At 37.0% G+C, this 10528-nt stretch overlaps 1 long non-coding RNA gene across 1 annotated transcript; it reads right to left on the reverse strand.

Annotated features, from left to right (window-relative positions):
* Positions 1-3413: 3413 nt before the first annotated feature.
* On the reverse strand, positions 3414-9972 carry LOC306984973. Its single transcript, XR_013794707.1, has 3 exons — positions 9844-9972; positions 8307-8406; positions 3414-3956 (listed from the first exon to the last, which is right to left on the reverse strand). It is a non-coding gene; the product is annotated as an uncharacterized lncRNA (long non-coding RNA).
* Between the last annotated feature and the right edge of the window lie 556 nt (positions 9973-10528).

Here is a 10528-nt window from a genome sequence, read left to right on the forward strand (position 1 = left end):
CAGAGATACTTAACAACTCCTTTTCCAGCGAGTAAAGAACTGAAGGCAGAATCAACTGTGATTTTATATCTCTTTCTTGATCAACTGCATTCTCAAACTGACAAACATTAAGACACGTAACTGAGTTAATAATGAAACAACTGCATGCTTGAGTCCACTCGCTAAACAATGTGAAAACAGTGCAGAATACTACCGCAATACTGTTTGCAACATTTTTAGTATACATTTTGAAGTAGTATATATATGAAGTATACTGATAGATTAATAGGCTATATATTCTCAGCATAATATCACTTGTTTATGTGTACAACTTTTTATGTGGGAAAAAAATATTCGGTAGCCCTTCAAAAATGTAAGAGAAAATGTCAAATATCCGGTGAGTTGGAATTGGAATTGGAAATTATTTATTTGAAACAGGGACAATGCACAAATGAACATTAAACTTGTCAAGCAAGAAAATATGTCTTGGGCCAGGTTATAGCAGCAATTGCTAATTTCCACCTGTAGTCCCTGGGCAGGTACAACGAATTAAAAATACAAATAAAATAAAGATACTGATTTTAAAATAGAAATTTCACGAGTAATGAATAAAAATGGTGTCCATTATAATTACAAACTGGCAGGTTTGAAACAGAAACAGGGAGGCCATCAACCATCAGGCAGTTCAGCAGCATCTCCAGCACATCATGGTACAATCCAACTCTAAACACTCAATCATACACACACACATACACACATACAGTACATATACAGTACACAACAAAACACATTTTATTACAGATGTGTGCAAGCTTGCTTGCTTAACAACCAGCTTTTTATTAGGCATGAGAAGGTGCGAGAATCTGCACATAGGATATGCTCAGTGGGAAGGGTATTCCACTGCCTCATGGCCACACATGAGAAGGAGGAACTCCCAAATTTAGTTTTACGTTGTGGGAAGCTACATTCCCCCCTTGTGACACTTCTAGTTGTTCGTACTGTTTTTTCCGAGCAGAGTGTTACAAACTTTTTCAGAGGGGGAGCAGTAGCACTATATATGATTTTATGTAGCAAAGACAAATTTGAGTGTTTTATTAAATTATCAAAACTAAGTAGATCATATTTGACCAGTATATGACAATGATGATAATTACGTGTTTTTTTATCATGGATTTTAAGGCAATTTTTATATATAGATTCTAAAGGTTTTATAACTGTTTTACATGCCTGAGACCAGGATGTAATGCAGTACAAAAGGTGAGGGATGATCATTGCATTTAAATATGTACTAGATGCTTCAGTGGTAAGACAGTTTCTTATGTGTCTAAAATTTATTAAATTAAATTTCAATTTATTACACAATTTTTTAATATGAATTTTAAAACTAAGTGTTGAATCTAGAGTTACCCCCAGATATTTAAATGTATCTACATGTTTTATATATTGGCCATTTACTAAAATTTCCGGATAAGTCCTAAGTGTAGACCGATTTGTGAAGAACATGGTTACAGTTTTTTCAACATTTAATGTGAGGCATGAGTCATTTAACCAATCACTGACCTTGCTCATGACACTAGATAATTTCTTGGCTACGTCTGTTGCACTTCTCCCATAGGTATATAAAACTGTATCATCAGCATACATGACAATATTTATGCCCTTGCATACCGAAGGCAGGTCATTAATGTATAAGCAAAACAGCAGTGGCCCTAGGATTGATCCCTGTGGTACTCCCATAGTAGATGCAAGAGACGTAGACAATGTGCCATTTATTTGCACACATTGTTTTCGATTTGTCAAATAAGATTTTATCCAATTTTGGACATTTATGGAAATATCGTATTTGGCCAGTTTGTGTATCAGTACCTCATGGTTAACTGTATCAAACGCTTTGCGTAAATCTAAGAAGACTGCTCCCACCACCCCTCCTTGATCTAAGCTAGTTTTGATTTCTTCAATGAGATAACAGCATGCAGTTTCAGTAGAATGTTTTTTTCTGAAACCAAATTGCATAGGATGGAAAAAGGACTTTAAGTCCAGATGTGCTATTAGTTGTTCTGCCACCACCTTCTCGATAACCTTTGATGCTGCTGGGAGAATACTGATGGGTCGATAGTTAGAGACCACTTGAGTATCCCCAGACTTATGCACAGGGGTGACAATGGCAGGCTTAAGCACACTGGGAAAGATGTTTTCGTTAAAAGACTTATTTATAATCATTGCTAGAGGTATCATAATAGATGTCTTGTTTTGTTTTAAAAAAGCGGTGTCACAGCCATATATATCTTTAGCTTTGCTATTAGATAGGAGTGAAATTATATTTTCCACTTTCTCTGTGTTAATTACTGTGTTAACAGTGTGTGTGCTGTGTGTCTCCAGTAGGGGGCGGGTGCGAGTCCGGCCCCGAAACCCCCGCATGAGGAATCGTTTAGGGTGGGGACGGAATTACTCCTGCTTAAGAGCTGGTGACTCACTGAGCAGAGGGAATACACACACACACACACACACACACACACACACACACACACACACACACACACACACACACACACACAGCAAAGTGTAGTAATGTTGAATGACAGACAGAATGTTTCACCAGACAATCCGTTCACCCTTAGGCGTGTGAGTGTATATAACATGCTGTGGCAGCCCTCTCTCTCTGTGTGTGTGTGTGTGTGTGTGTGTGTGTGTGTGTGTGTGTGTGTGTGTGTGTGTGTGTGTGTGTATGCGTGTGTGATCAGCTGGCTCTGGTTGTAAAGTTGGTTATAAATTACAAATGTTTTCATTCCAATCAATTCAAAGAGTATAAGGAGTATTGACAAATAAAAATAAAAATAAATTAATTAATATTTATGTACTTATTATTCTATTATTCATAATTATTTTTCTTTTTAATGCTTCAATTCAATATTTTCTAATTAAGTAATAATGTTGAAAATAAAAAATAAATGTATTCTCTTGTTAGTGATTCAATTTAATAATTTCGTATTAAGTAAATTATTAAGGATAATTATTAATGATATTTAAATGAATGGCAAAGCAGTGGGGCATGTTGAAAAGGACATTTTACTTTTATTTTTTTCTCTTTTAAAATATCCAATTAAATAATTGTTACTAGTAAAATTACCGGCATTAATGGTCATTAAAATAAACAGTGAATCGGGTGGGACGTGTTGACAGTGAAAAAATTAAAATAAATAAAAATGTTGTTTTACTTTATTTCTTTAATGCTAAAACTAGTTTTTTTCACCGCAGTTTAAATATAAGAACCATTTCTGTGCCATTAAAGAGGCTTTCAGAGAACAGTTTTGAAAATTACCATTTATTTCTTCGTTTCTTAGTACATTTGAATAATTTAATTAAAGTTTTTTCATGAAACCATCAATGCCTTTATAGCCAAACACTCATTTAATTAATTAAACGCATCCGTGACATTCAAACGTCTCTCTGAACGGCAGATTACACAGTTGCACATCACCTAGCATTAGCTAAACATAAACATTAAACTGATGAGTCGAAGCTATTTTGCTTCGACAAGCCACAAATCTTGCTTTCCCGTGTACAGTAAAGAGCCTTTGTTTCAGATTATGCTAAACTTGAGCTCCTTATTGTGCAAAGAAAGAGGAAAAGGCGGCGCAGCTGATTATTTATAGTCTTTTCATGAAGCTAAATCAGTTCTAAAACTTCATATTGTGTGTTTACAGGCTGATGACTTTGTATTATACTGTGGGAATCACGCAGAGCAGAATCCACACGGCTGGGCTGGACAGGTCTCAGCGATCATCAGTAAAGCCCCGTCAACACAATCTCTCAGATTAGCATTAGCACTGGCCGTAATCTGCGAAACGTGAGCCTGTGACTCGGTGTGTAAATGCACATATCACCCGACGGTTCCTCCGGCATTCTAGAACTCTGGACGAGCCTTTGATTGGCTGGGCGGGAATGTTGGAATATTCTGGAAGTCTGACATTCCAAAACTGCAATTCAAGGACACAGATGGCAGGATTATTCTAGAGCAGAACCTCAACATCAACACTCCTCCATTTAAAACTCACTGATGGGCCATTAAAGTCCACACCTCCGGTCAAAAGTGTGCAATATTTGTTTTATTTAATTTTTGTACATGTAATTTAGTCCTGTGATCAAGCTGAATGTTCAGTCTTCAGTGTCACTTTATCCTTCAGAAATCATTCTAATATGCTGATTTGGTGTTCAATTATTATTTTTTATTTTTGCATCGTATTTCTTTCTCAGACATGTTTTGGTGTCTTTTTTTAAAGGGGTGCTTGATTATGATTTCACTTTTCTAACTTTAGTTAGTGTGTAATGTTGCTGTTTGATCATAAACAACATCTGCAAAGTTACAACGCTCAAAGTTCAAAGCAAATGAAGATATTTGCTTTTAAAGAAATCACTTTTTAAGGACTACAACAAACGGCTGGTAGGAACTACACAACATTTCTCATGGGTTAGTGACATCACCAACCCTGAAATTTACATAAGCCCCGCCCCCTGAACACGATTTATAGATTATCATGACAGAATATGCTAATCAATGACTAAGATAACTACACATAACATAAATTCATCAACTAACCGTTCAGAAATGTCCTGTTCCTTCTACATGTTGTCACTTCTTCTTGAGTCTCTCCATCTTTGTCTGACTCCGGTTTGAACATTAAAGGCTAAAAGTGTTTGAAATGTTCAGTGCATGTGTGTGTGATGTAAAAGGACACGAGCTGTTGAAGCTCCGCCCCCTGTGCCGGGAGCAGCAGCTCATTTGCATTTAAAGGGACAGACACAAAACGGTGCGTTTTTGCTCACCCTCAAACAGTGACAATTTTAACATGCCATATAACAATATCTGTGGAGTAATTTGAGCTAAAACTTCACACACACACACACACTCTGGGGACATCAGAGACTTATTTTACATCTTGTGAAAAGGGAATTATACCACCCCTTTAATGATATTTTTCATTTTTTGACAATAAACAAGCCAGAATGAAAACATGAATTCAACATCCCCTCCCTCCCTGTGTTTATCATTATAAATTCTTTTCAATTTAATGTGTCCTTGTTAAATAAAAGTATTCATCAACTTTTGAATGGTAGTGAATAACAGTTCCCACAAAATATTAAGCTGTCAACTTTGATAACAATCAGACATGTTTCTTGAGCACGAATCAGCAGACAGTTTCACAATATTCCTGTTTTTACTGTATAGTTTTCATCTTAATAAATTGAGCAGAAGAGATTTCTTAAATAATAAAAGGAAATGAAAGTAAGAATGAAAGTGAATGAAAGTAAGAAAGAAAGCATCTGGAAAGCACCTAGAACAGCCTTTCAAAACTAAAAGTGTGAAACGTGTGACGTATTTAATCTCACACGCTGCTCTTTTAACTAGTGGACACAAAGCATTTCTCGGGTCTCCGTCGGCTCATAGTTAAACATCTCCGGCATCTTCAACTTCCACTCATGCCTCAAAGTCCACAGTTCACGCACAGGCTTTGTGGTTATGTAATATTATTGTCAGTCACATGCTGAAATCCATGCTAAACCAAATTTAACCAATCTAAACTGGATGCCAAATGACTCACTCAAGAGACGCGTCTAATTCCCAGTGCCTGGCTTCCCGAGGAACGCTGCTAATCTGGAGCGTGTGGGGGAAGAGGAGGAGTTGTGCTGGACTAATGGAGGTCTTGATGGAGGTCTTGTGGTCTCCTTCATGGGTCTTATGACCGAACCAGGCTCTCAGCCAGAGTCAAAACACATGACACAGCCGCAAGGTCCACGCAGGCAGAACAGCGCAGGATACCATAAAGCCCTTTTTACAGGAAATGGACGTGAACGTTCAAGAATATCTATCTCGGAAGAAGGGGTCGTAATCAATTATATTTTAGAAGAGGCCAGGAACTTTTTTATTCATAGCACACAATAAATCTGTGCATCTAAAGCCTTGAAGGCATGTTGGAATGATTATTTTTTCTCTCTCTGGCTTTTGGTTCAATGTAATTTTATGAATTTGTGTGTGTTTTTGTGTGTATTTATGTATTTTATTGTCTGAAGTGATTGTACAGCACTTTGGTCAGCAGTGGCTGTTTTCAATGTGCTCTATAAATAAAAGTGCCTTGCCGTGATTTACAAGATATGCACACATGAACGCCACCACAATGCCATATTTAAGGCTGGAATATGTATAGGCACTTTGTAAAGAGTTGCAGAGAAAAACTGGGTGTTAAACAACTACACTAGACTTTCCACACACAAAAGCATGTATCTCGCTGCTAGAAGACACATATGAAACCAAAATATGTTCCAAAATCGACTCAAAATATCAAACATGTTTGATATCCTTCAACCAGACTCTAAAAAATGGAGTTTGAATGCATTTTCTGTGAAACTCCGACCCAAAGTCATTTAGTATCTACAGTAATCAGATTGAAATCACTTGAAATCACGTCAGAAATATTTGGAAGAAAGGGGTTATGCACCCTGGAAGTCTAGAAAAAAGACCCAGAAGATCTAGCTATGACATAAAAAGGAAACATTTACCCCCGGTTTATTGTCTAACGCATGTTTGAGCCGTTTTAAGCAACTTATTATTAAAATGTCAATAGCCATTGTTTTGTCTCAAGGCATGTTTATAAAAGCTACTTAAACGCCCCGATTGAACTAAGGCCTATAAGCCCTGTCTGTGAAACCGGGCCATACATGATAAAACATTCATAATCAAAAATAAAACATGCATTTAAAAAATAATTAGGGTGAATTTTAATTTCATAATAAATTGTTGTGGCCACTTAAAATAATATTCCACCTCAATTTTTTAATTCTGTATTTCACCCAGTCCTGCTAAGTGGAAACTTCCCATAAAGAGATGAAGTACTTTAGGAAGGATATGTGACAACAAAACAAAGCTAGAGATCTGTATTAGCAATCTAAATACACGAGGCTGGAGGTTTGAATAAGATTTCAGCTTTTGTAATATTAATCGTTGCAAAGAGGAAGAGAGAGAGGTTAAGACAATGAGGGTGTGCCTGCGCTGTAAGATCAGTTGCTATAAACATGAGTAATAAGATCAGTCAACTGTGTCTGACTCATGTTCATGTGAGTCCCATGAGTAAGACAGACGGACACAGAGATGGGATGTGTGTGTGTTGCATCTGATGCGTTTACTGTGTGAGAGGTGAGGCAATACAGAGAGAGAGAAATTGAAACAGAAAGAGACCAATACCAAGTGAATGGCACTTCCACAAACTGTCTAAATGATGAAGGGCCAAACAGTTCTCCACAAAACAGCAACTTATTCTGGTGAACAACTTCCCACTGATATTTGAATTTGACAGACAGACAGACAGACAGACAGACACACACACACACACACACACTTTTTTTCATGCTAATATGCTTCAATTGAAATATAACGTACATAGCCTATACACTACCAGTCAAGTTTTGGATCAGTAATATTTTAAATGTTTTTAAAAGAAGTCTCTTCTGCAAGGCTGCATATATTTGCTAAAAAAAATTCACAAAATAAAATAAAACAGTCTTCAGTGTCACATGATCCTTCAGAAATCATTCTAATATGAGGATTTGATGCTCAAAAAACATTAATTATTATTATCAATGTTGAAACAGTTGTGTACTAGCCTAGAAACCAGGCTAGTTGTGTAAAGTTTTTTTTAGGATTCTTTGATGAATAGAAATAGATGCATTTATTTGAAATATAATCTTTTGTAGAAATATAAATGTTTCTTGAGCATCAAATCATCACATTAGAATGATTTCTGAAGGATCATGTGACACTGAAGACTGGAGTAATGATGCTGAAGATTCAGCTTTGATCACAGGAATATATTACACTTTACTATATATTCACATATAAAACAGCTGTTTTAAATTGTAATAATCTTTCACAATATTTTATCAAATAAATGCAGCCTTGGTGAGCAGAAGAGACTTCTTTTATGGACTTGCTTCTGCTAACATAAATGTACAATGTGCTGCCGCTGCATAAATAGACACACATCAGTCCTGGAGCAGATCTAGGCAGGTGGAGCTGGGGAGGTGGAGGGGTTCAGGGGATAGCGCTGCAGGACTACAGCTTACAGCAAACACTGAACCAGACTATTTAAACGTTGAGCAAGCATCTCATTGGCTGCAGGATCAGCAGAGGCCAATCAGCTTGTGCCATATGTGGAGATGATGTGATGGTTTGCAGATTGCATGTAAAGAACCGATCAGCCTGTCATGTTTGAAAAAGCCTACAACTACCTTCCCACATCTTTTTCATCTTGACATATTTGTTCAAATCATCATACCTCCATAGTGATGCATCCACTGATTCACCTTCATCCATCCGTGACATCCATCAATCCCCTTCTCTTCTTCGGCACAGTGATCCAGATGAAGGCACCATCCCTATCAGATCAAATGTGAACAAATGAAAAGTGTCAGGTACATGTGATGGTGGAACACTAATGATTTGCTTTTGATATGCATGTGTAACCGTAATGGCAAAACTAATGAGGTGGTATCATGATGATCTATAGCATTATTTGATAGACAGAGATCTCTTTCTCCAGCTAGAAGAGCTCAGTAGAGTAAAGTGACCTGGATATCTGAGCTTCGGTCACAGGGGAACGATGCACAGCTAATGGGCACGACCGCTATGAATGGAGGATACTGAGCACTGATTGAACAAAGACATTCATTAGTCATTTCAAAGCTGCACGCTAAAAATGTGTGCATCCATTATTAGGCAAAATGCAATTTTACAAAAATAGAGTGGAAGTAAAATCACTCTTTGAATCCACAACTATAAAAACATGTCAACAGCTCAAAACATGCATTTGAATGATTTAAACATTTTCTGAAGAAAATTTGAGTAATTCTTGCATTTGCAGACCACACCATCATAATGCTAGATTTTGCAGTGGGATATTGCATGTGCCAAAAACTGATGAAACATATAATGTGATATACTTTTGATACATTTCTATCTTTTTGAATTATGTCATCATGGCCACAACCTTGAAGTGAATATTTTTTCCACATATAATTCATATGCATGTTTCGAAAAGGCTCAATTTTTTGAAGGTGTTCTGAGTGGTTTTAAGCAATTTAAAGTACAAACCCTGCTGTGCTTGATTTGTAGCTCATTGTCATGTGTGATGATTCACAAGTACACACTCTCCACCAGAGGTCAATAGGAAGAGGAAGTGGGTCACACTTTTCTGTTTGTTTAGCATATGAATCTGCAATAAAGGATTCTCCCACTATGCCATGCTTCTTCCCTAATCTGTGTGACAGAATTGTGAATTTGACGAATTTACCTGTAAAAAACATCGATTTCATGGGGACTTTAAATTGTCTCAACACAAACCAATAAAGGAAAAGGTCAAAGCAAAACTAATTTAACGAACCACATTTGTATTTCACTATTTGTAGTGTTTGCTAATAAGTGAGCCATCACTATCATTATATTTCATAATTAGGGTTAGTGATTGAGTAAACACCCTAGCAACCAAACACAGCGTACTCAACCGCATAGAAACATGCTAAACAACTCATAACACCTTAGCAACTAAGTTACATAGCAAAGGGCTGGAAACCACCCATTATTACACCATAGATTCAAAGTATATATAAATATATTAGTCTGAGCCTGATATTAAGATGGGAATCGGCTGCACGTGATGTTTTGATGCCGATTGTTTACAGTGGCGTTACCATGATAACGCTATTTTAGCTATGTCAATCAATATTCGTTACTTACACCAACATAACGACAAAATGATTAATAAGTGATTTTTACGTGAATTATTAACTTTATTGTTTAGAATATTATTTATTCACCCAAATGCGGTAAAATCCAAGCGAAGTGCTATCAAACTCTCTCAAACTGTCAATCTTCTCTTTTCTATTGAAAGGCGGGGCCAAAGTTTCCATTTAAGGAAACGAGGCTTAGGTGACGTCATACACTAGCCAGCGCCCCTTGAGCGAGAAGGGTATTCCTGCACAACGGGAGGCTGCAGTTTCAGGACCCCAGTTTTAGGACCGCAGTTTTAGGACCCTAGTTTAATGTGACAGCGCCACCTACAGAACTGGATTACCAAAAACACAAATTTAACCCCTTTCGCGGCAAAGATAAAAGATCACATTGTTGATCACAACAGATTGTTGTTCAACATTCATTACTCGTTAAAACATCACACTCTTACTTATTTTATCTGGACAAACTGAGCATCATTAGAAAGATTTAAGACTCGATAGTGTTTATGATAAACAGCGAACACAGAGAGATCTGGGTCTCCTCTTCCTGATTTGCGTCAGTAATGTACGCAAGTCTCATTCGCTGTACAGCTGTCAATCATCTCACGTGGTTCAACGTGACAATAATCCTGCCCTTCTGCATGACGCGGTCCTGTTATCCGTGATAACAAAGCTAAGACACATCTCTTCACCTGAAACAAGAAGCTAATAAATGCACGATTTCGAGTATATGTGGTTTGTGTGTGATTTTCGTGCAATTTTGGGTATT

The sequence above is a fragment of the Phoxinus phoxinus genome, assembly GCF_949152265.1.
Source record: "Phoxinus phoxinus genome assembly, chromosome: 17".
Classification (NCBI taxonomy): Eukaryota; Metazoa; Chordata; class Actinopteri; order Cypriniformes; family Leuciscidae; genus Phoxinus; species Phoxinus phoxinus.